Source organism: Dipodomys merriami, unplaced genomic scaffold (assembly GCF_024711535.1).
Source record: "Dipodomys merriami isolate MVZ:Mamm:240054 unplaced genomic scaffold, mDipMer1.0.p SCAF_3, whole genome shotgun sequence".
NCBI lineage: Eukaryota > Metazoa > Chordata > Mammalia > Rodentia > Heteromyidae > Dipodomys > Dipodomys merriami.
The window spans coordinates 79,757,640-79,767,216 of NW_027204492.1; positions in this window are offsets into that span (position 1 = coordinate 79,757,640).

Sequence of the window (9,577 nt, forward strand, 5' to 3'; positions counted from 1 at the left end):
AATGTACATTATGTGAACAATAAACTACATAACTTGAAATGAGGGCAGGGAAGAGGAAAATAGGGGGGAACTAAGCATTGTAACTCATAACCTGACTTATGGAATTGTAACCCATTTGAACAACTAAATAATAATAATAAATAATAATAATAACAACAAAATTTCTCTTCAGTACTCTGAGGGGCAAAATAAACCAGAATAATGCAAAAACAGTAACTCCAGATGCTGGCAGTACAAACATAAAATCTTAGTTACTCAGGTGGCTGAGATCTGAGGATTGCAGGCAGTTCCAAGCTAGCCCAGGCAGAAAAGTCTGTGAGACTCTTATCTTCAAATAGCTACCAAAATTTTAAGTGTGGAACTGTAACTTAAACATCAGGAAGAGTATACAGACTCTCAGTTCAAACCCCAGGACCTGCACACACAAAAAATAGTCAATAGAAACTATTAGTATATTAACACTTATTCATGGTTAGCAGGAATAGTATTGTTTAGGAAGTTATTAACTTTGTACAGTTTGTTTCTTCTTTTGGTAATACATTTTAATATAGGAATAGCATATTATGTCTGCATGTTATATCTTGCAAATCTCTTATAATTGCTATTTTTGTAATATTCTACTGATCAAAGAAAATGCCTCCACCATTTTCTCTACTATGACCTATATTGGTGCCTGAGGTAAAAGTTTTCTTCCTCAATTTTTTTCTGGTAGGTGTATTAACTCTTCATTGGAAACCTCTTCAGCCTCAATACCAACAAGCTTACTAGTATCTTGGAAGGGGTTGGGGCTGTGACTGGGGTTTCTTCCTGGGCTGGTTTCTAACTGTGATCCTCAGATCTCAGCTTTCTGAGTAACTATGGTTACTAAAGATATGAGGTACTGGTGCCTGACGCACTGATATCTCATTTTTCAATGTTTCAAATTCAACTGTTTCCCAAGCATTAATATCTTGTTGCTTACCATTTCATGACTAGAGTAATCTTTGTTATGGTATTTGAATGTGTTCCTATATATATTTGGTCATTTTATTCCAAGTGCCATTTTTAGTACTATATGTGACTTCTTTCAATATTCAAACAATATTCCAGATAACATTCAAAATGGTAAAAAAAAAAAAAAACCTTTTCAAAAGCTTCAGAACATTTCCATACATTCAGTAAAAACACTGTGAAAACATTTAGCATAAATACTATATATTGAATGTACTTATTGTGCATTGATTTATTGGTTGAATGAGTGTCATTGTGCTGGGTAGCAAAAACACAACAAACTTTCCACAAGATGTAAATTGCTGATATGCTATGAATCCCTTGGGGCATTTTGTCAGCTCAAAAGAATCTTGACTAGGATGTTGTTGTGCCCACAGTATTCTCTGGCCTGTGGAATAAGGCAGTTCAAAATCCAGGATAAATAATACTGTCATCCAGGCTTTCTGGTTATGGCAATAACAAACAAGAAGCTATGCTTGCTCACAATTTTCCTTTTTCTTTTTTTTCCCTTGGGAATGGGGTTGGGAAAATGATAGTACTAGATTTTCAACTCAAGATCTTGGACTTGAGCATGTACTTGAGCCACAAATCTAACTCTTTTAAATTTATGTTATTTTTTAGATAAGACCTTATGTTCTGCCTGGGAGCAATCACAATCTTCCTACTTAAGTCTCCTAGTAGTTGAGATGACTGGTATATACCACACATACATAGCTTATTTATAGAATTGGGTTCACACTAATTTTTTTGCCCAGGCTGGCCCCAAACCTAATTTCTGCTTCTTAAATAGTTGGGATTACATATATAATCCATTGTACTCAACTGATCATATCTGGAGTGGTATATGGGGAAACTTGAAAACCTACAGCGTTTCTACCAAAATAAATAGTACACAATTTTTGAATGACTTAAATTTTGTCATTGACTTGGCCTACATACTTTTCTAGGATATGTTTTCAAGATTAGCCATATTATCAACATTAAATATTTCTGCTGGAAAATATTTTTTTCTCACAATTATCCTGTGGAACTCTTCCATCAAATCCTTGTCACCTTCAGTATTGGCACTTGTTATCATTACTGACTTTCACATGATAAAATCATGATGCCTTTTTAAAACATTGGAACTACCCTGACTTTCTATAAACATTTCTGTATATGAAAGACTATCATCCACTTTTTAGCATATCAAAAAGACTTTTAGCCTTACTGTCAATAGGAAGATAGTGGTTGTGTCCATATCTGGTCCTTCATCCATTTGATAGGTAATTATGTATCTATATATGCCAAAAGAAAGACTTTTCTTTTTTATGTTCCAAACTTCAAAAAGTTGTACAAGGGGTTACAATTTAACATGGTCATTTAAGCCATTGCTTCTTGATCAGTTCTTTACTTCATCATGACAACAAATCAACTGGTACTGTATCACTGATTCATGTCTTTTTATTTAAAGTGGTTAAAATGGTCTGGAGTCAATCGTAAAAGCTAGCTCACGTGCAATGGTCATAACTGGATTACCACCTTCACCTACACAATTATCTTGAGTTCCACTTCAAGAGTTATTCCTCCTCTTCCTCTTCTTCCTCCTCCTTCTCCTTCTCCTCCTCCTCCTCCTCCTCCTCCTCCTCCTCCTCCTCCTCCTCCTCCTCCTCCTCCTTGTTGTTGTTGTTTGTTGTTGTTGTTGTTGTTCTTCTTCTTCTTCTTCTTCTTCTTCTTCTCCTTTTTCTTCTTCTTCTTCTTTTCTTCTTCGGAGCAGAAGGCACAGATGGGTGTTTTATAGACATGATGAGATGGAAAAAACACAAACTGAAACAAACTGCTATCTATACAATATAGTGTCTACCCTCATGATTGCATGGCTGGCTGACTGAGAGCTGTATTTCTCTGCCACTTGCCTGCATTGTGATAAAATATATTCCTTGTTGGGTAACCCATGAAAAGATCAAAATTCAAAATTTAAAGCACGGTTTCCACTTAATGAATTTAACAGGAGCTTAAAAGCTGCTATTGCTGAAAAGCACTGACTAGTTCGTAGGTAAGTAAATGCAGGAATAAACCTTTGGTTTCTTTGCCTATATTTTGCATTTGTCTTTGCTTTAAACCATGCTTGCTACAGTTACTTTGCAATTACCTTGGAATATGGGAAGTACAGGAATGATCATTAATATTTTTATGAGAATGAACTGAAACTCTCCCTAAAGAATACTAGCACTTACTCATGACAAACCACACACCAGGCAAGAGCAATAACAATTTTTCCAGAACCTCTACCAAAACAAAGGCTGAAATAAAGATCAGCCAGTCTGTGATTTGACTGGTTAATAATACCTCATGTATTCCCAGTTCTTTGTGTATTTAAAGCTAAAGCTCAAGCTCACGTCTGTACACCAAAGATGGCTGAAAATGAACTGAAGTGCTTCCTTCCCATGACATGCCTGTGCTATAGAAATCTCCTCTTCCCTTCACCATATTTCCTAATTTGACAGATAGAGGTGAGTGGCAAAACTGGCATATGTAATTCTTGAAATTTGGACCTGGGCTCTCAAACTCCAATTTCACACATATTACTTTTGCATAACCCAAAATGTAAAAATCACAAGTGAAGTATCATAAATTGGAGATCATTTGTATGTAACACTTTATAAATAAAAGCAAATTTCATCTAGCTAGTTAATTATAGGCCCATGGTGTAATAAATGTCTAAAATTTATTAATCTCGTATACTCAAAACTTTGTAGCCTTTGATTGTAACTCCCCATTTTCCTCTGTTTTTATCTAGCTGCAGGTAACTGCCATTTTGCTTCTATGAGTTTATTTTAGGTTTATCAGATAAATGCATCATGTAATATTTAGCATTTGGTGTCTGACTTCAGTTATTTATTGTCTTCCAGTTTCATCTATATTGTCAAAATGATAGGAATTCTTTAGTAAGGCTGTAAAGTGGTCATATACATATGTATATCCATATATGTATACATATACATAACATGAATGTGCATGCATATGATACTTATACACACACATATATATACACATATCATATATAATATTATATACTTCTAAATACTGAAGACTGCCCTTCTCCACTGCTTAAGCAAAGAACTTGGTCTTAGATTTACCAACAGAATCCATTTGGGTGGTAGGTACCAGTGGGAGGACATCTGTAAGCTCAAGGAATAAAATCACCGAAACAGCACTCACAGAGCTGATGGTGTTTAGATTACATTGGGAGATCTACAATACATACTCTGAATTACATGGCTAAGAAAATCAGGGTCAACTGTAGTCTGGTGCCTTGTGGAGCCATTGAAATTGTGTTATTTGGACCACTTTGCTACTTCCAGGGGGTCAGGAAGATTAATGGACAGCATCCACTCCTTTAACATGCATATTCACCACCTCCAATAATGTCATTGTATCAGGAATCTACCAAGGAATTAAACCATTGCTTAGGTCAGAGCTCTCAGGATCCACCCAATTTCCAAAATCCCACCAGCTGACCACGAGCCACTAATGTGTGAGGGTATGGGAGACAATCATATTCAAACTATACCAGATCTCATGGTCATTTTTAAAGCCAGTTTTTTTTTTTGCTGTTGAATTTTTGACTTAATTACGTGTTTTGGATTTTGACCCCCTTTTCAGATTATAGTTTGCAAATATTTTCTCCCATGATATAGGCTCTCTCTGCATTCCCTTGATTGTTTAATTTGCTGTATAGAAGCCTTTTTAGGTTTATGTAATCCTGCTTATTTTTGTTTTTGTTTCCTATGCTTTGGGGTCCTAAACTTTTGGGCTAGTATAATGTTTTCATTCATGTTTTTATGTGATTCTTTATGAATTAAAATTGACTTTTCTAGATCTTTGAAGAATGCAATCAATAATTTCATAGATATTACATTGAATCTATAGACTACTTTAGGTAGCATTGACATTTTAACAATATTCTTTAGGTTTATGAATATAGGATGTATTCTTTTTTTAAATATATTTTTGTTATTATTAAGGTGTCGTACAAGAGTTACAGTTTTATGTCTTTTTGGACAATATTACCTCTTCTTTCGCTTTCCCCATTGCCCTCTTCTGTCCTTGCTCACAAGTTGCCTAGTTCATTTCCCACATAGTGTATAGCAAGTTTTCTTTTTATGTGTTACATCTGTAAATCACACATAGAAGGAAAAAGAAGGAAAAGCAAAGGGGTTTTCTTCTGTGAAGGCCTTCTCCAGTAAAGGTCTCTTTCCTCAGGTTCTGTGTCTTATCACTTTAGCCAGAAATAGCAGAAGGGCATCTGGGAGATGTGATTATTTTCAGTTGGCCATAAGTGCTTTCCTGAATCAAATCAGAGCTGAAAGGGGGATGGATATCAGGCAGGTAGTTTGCATTATCCTCCACAGATGTTTTATTCTCCTTTCCCATCTCCCCATTTTCCTGTGGTGATACTGAAAATCTGTAGCAACCAATAAGGCATTGACACTAACCAGAGTGTATAGACAACCTTGAAACATAAGCACCTGTCATACTAGTCATATTGATGGATACCAACCCCACTAAGTATCTCATTTAGTTTCTTTTAAAATTTATGACTATATAAATGTTACTCATAATTGAGTATAGGAACCTAGTTTACTTGTTCTTCTCTAGCTCTTTATTCTTTGTTGTTGTTGGTGGTGGTAGTGGTGGTGGTCATGGAACTTAAACTCTGGGCCTGGGTGCTGACCCTGAGCTTTTTAGCTCAAAGCAAGCATTCTACCACTTGAGCCACAGTGCCACTTCTGGCTTTCTGGTGGTTAATTGGAGATAAGAGTCTCATAGACTTTCCTGCCCGGGCTGGCTTTGAACCTTAATCATTAGATCTCAGCCAACTGAGTAGCTAGGATTATAGGCATGAGCCACCAATGCCCAGCTTTGGCTCTTTATTTTTGATAGATATCTGATGATCTCTCAAGAACAACATAATGTCTTCTCACATTTTTGTGTTCTCTAAAATTTCTTTCAGCAACATTTTGTAATTTTCATGGCATAGCCTTATCACCTTTTAGTTAAGTTTACTCCTGGACATTTCTTTAGCTATTATAAATGTAAATAAGATTGCTTTCTTGCTTTTTAAAATTATTTTTGGCATCATTAGCATTTGGAGTCAGGACCTCAGGCTTAATAGACAGGCATTCTATCCTCTGGGCCATTCCCTCAGCCCTTTTTCTGTTGTTTATTTTTGGTCGGTTATAATACTTTATTCTCAGGCTGACCTTAGACAACAATCCTCCTACATCTTCCTCTCATGAATCTGGGATTATGGGCATGACTCAACATGCTCAGCTTGTTCTTTGAAATAGAGGCTTGATAACTTTTTTTCCTGTTTATTATTCTTTTGGTTTGCATTTCAGTTGTCATCTTTAGTCTTTATTTACTTCTAATTTTGGATTTTGTTTGTTCTTGTTTTTTCTAAGCACATCTTTAGATTATTTATTGGAGATCACACTCATTTTTTGCAGTACTGGGGTTTGAACTCAAGGCCCTAACAATTGCTAAGCTTGCTTGCTTGGCTGTTACTCTACTACTTGGGTCACAATCCAAGATCTGAATTTACCTGGTAATTTTGGAAATGAAGTCTAACAGACTTGTCTGCCTGTTCTAGCTTTGAATTTTAATCCTCTGGATCCCAGCCTTCTGAGTATATAGAATTTCAGGCATATCCTGCCTTTGCCTGGCTATACCTAATTTTTTCATGTAGGCACTCAGATATAAATCTCCTTGTTACAAAACTCTCTTTGTTGGGAACAACTATTTTCCCAATAAGGACCTAAAGGAAGGGGTTAAGATAATATAGAGTACTTTAAGGAGATAGAAATTCATAGAGGTAAAAGGATTAACAATAAGTTAACAACAAGGGGGAAGAGGGAAAAAGAAAAAGAAAAAACTAGGTAAAACTGAGAGAAGCATATGGAATCAAGAGAAATAATAGTAAATGAAAACCAAATAAAGCAATGAAAAAACTACTTTTTAAAGCTAGGCAATGATTCTCTTTTTGATATTCAGGGTGGACTTGCTTCAGTCTTCCCCCAGGTCTCTCATTTTGAAATTCACTAGTTGTGGGAATGGGGCTGTGAATCCTTTTCTTTCTTAAGTAGGTCAAACTTCCAAGGGCTAAATGGAGGCTAGACCTTCCCTTGTCTTGTCCCCTTATAGGGAAGATAAGGCAGTGATCATTAGTGGACTGAATTTTTGCGAGAGATCTCCCTAAGGGGACCCAGTAACATGATGAGTCCAAAAGCCACCCTTAAATTTCACTCATTCTGGACCCCTGGTTAGATGCCCCTCACCCAGAGGTACTCCTCCAGTGTCTGACAAGATAAGGGAAATAGTTAAGCAGCAGCTGTTTCCATGAAAATTCTTTGGGGTTTTGAGAACTGGGTGATCAAAATAAAGAAATCTGCCTTGGAAGCAGAGGTAAGGCATAGGTATTGAGTGATTTCACCTTCCCTGGCCAAGCCACTCTCTTATCCCAGTCTCCCCACACCTGGTCTCATTCCTCTTACCAGAGGTAGGACTGTGGTTCTCAAGTGGAAGCACCTCCATTTTCCCATGAATCTCAATCCAGACTTCTTACCACAATAACTTTTCCTTCAAATCTGCATCCAAGCCACAAACCAGTGGACCCACAATGACTATTGTGATGATTGCTCCTCTAACCAATGTAGAGAGGCCTTCAGAACTTAGAGACATAAAAATACAGGTGTCTCAATAGAGCAATGATGGCTCACATCTAGCTACTTAGGAGGCTGAGATCTAAAGATGGAAGTTTGAAACTAGCCCTGGCAGGAAACATCCATGAGAAACTCTCCTACTATGCAGCAAAAAGCTAGGAGCAGAGCTGTGGTTCAAGTGGTAGAACACCAGCTATGAGTGAAAAAACAAAGGGACAGTGCCCAGACTCTGAATTCAAGCCACATACACACACACACACACACACACACACACACACACACACACACACACACACACACACACACACACACACATCCCCCTCTCTGTAAGACTCTCCATAGCACCAGTCCATACACTAGAAAGTGGAATGAGCAACTTCTGCTGTGTTGCTCATAGATCTTCTGTTTCAAACTTTTTTTTTTTTGCAGTGTCAGACTGTGCCTATGGAGCTCACTAAGGATTTTCTCTCTTTTGATAAAGCCCCATTGAGGATTTTTCCTTCCCTATTGCTGTTGCAAAGTATCCACTGTTAAGATTGTTTTACAAAGTTGATGACTGACGTTTCTAGATTTTTCCAAGTCTCTGTCTACTATTTACTGTTTTGCTCCAGTACCTGTCCTGGCCTCCTTGGTATCCTTTTCCCTATAACCAGGCATCTGTCTCAATCTCATGTAGACATTGGGACGTGCTGGGTGTGTCTCCAAACCACCATGCTTCCCCTAATGGTGTCCTTTGCAGTTGCAATCATATACACATGCAATCACATATCTGATTGTGTGTGTGTGTGTGTGTGTGTGTGTGTGTGTGTGTGTGTGTGTGTGTGTGTGTATGTGTGTATATAACTTTTTTTTCCTATCTGGAAAACCAGGGCTTAACTTAAGGTAGCAAACATCTGCTTCTATAATTCATTCTAAAAGTTTTTAGTGTATATTTTGTATTTCGGTCTTTGATAGATTTTTTTATTTTGTATATTGTGAGGTAGGGGTCTAACTTCATTCTTTTACATGTGGCTATCCAGTTCTCACAGCACCACTTGTTGAAAACATTGTTCTTTCTCCATTAGTCATGGGTCCCTTACCAAAGATTGTATATAAATGTGGGGGCCTATTCCTGGACAATTTTTTGGTGCTGGCCCTGAGGCTTGAACTCCTGGCCTAGGCACTGTCCTTGAGCTTTTTTGCTGGAGGCTAGTGCTCTATCACTTGAGTCACAGCTTCACTTTCAGCTTTTCTGGTAGTTAGTTGGAGATGAGTCTCATGGACTTTTCTTCCCTTGGCTTGCATTGAATCTTGATCCTCAGATCTCAGCCTCCTATGTAGCTAGGATTACAGGCATGAGCAATTGGCTCTCAATTTATTCCTGGACTTTTAAGTCTATTTGCTTATTATACCTTTACATGAAGTTTTAAAATTTGGAAATGGGAATCCCCCAATTTTGTCTAGTTCAAGACTGTTTTTGCTATTGTGGGTCCCTTGCATTTTCATATTATTTTATGACTACATTGGAAATTTCCTCAAAGAGAGTAACCTGAATTGTGATAGGGATCGCATTTAACATTGGAATTGGAGAGTACCATCATCTTCAACGTACAAGTCTTTTGATGCAAGAAATGTCTTTCACCAGATTTCATTTTGAGCAAGAAGTCTGTGGTTATATTTGTGATGTTTGGACTTGCTCAATTGTTTTAGAAGTCTAAAGAGATGAATTAAAATCCCTTTGAACAACTACTTAAAGATAGTAATTAATGATTTAATTAAAAATAAAGCACTATAAAGACATCATATTATTTTTAAAGTTAATTGTTTAAATATTTTGATTCTGAGGCCAGGGACTAATTTCAGTGGATTGAGTAAAATGCTCAGATTTCACAACCACTCTATTT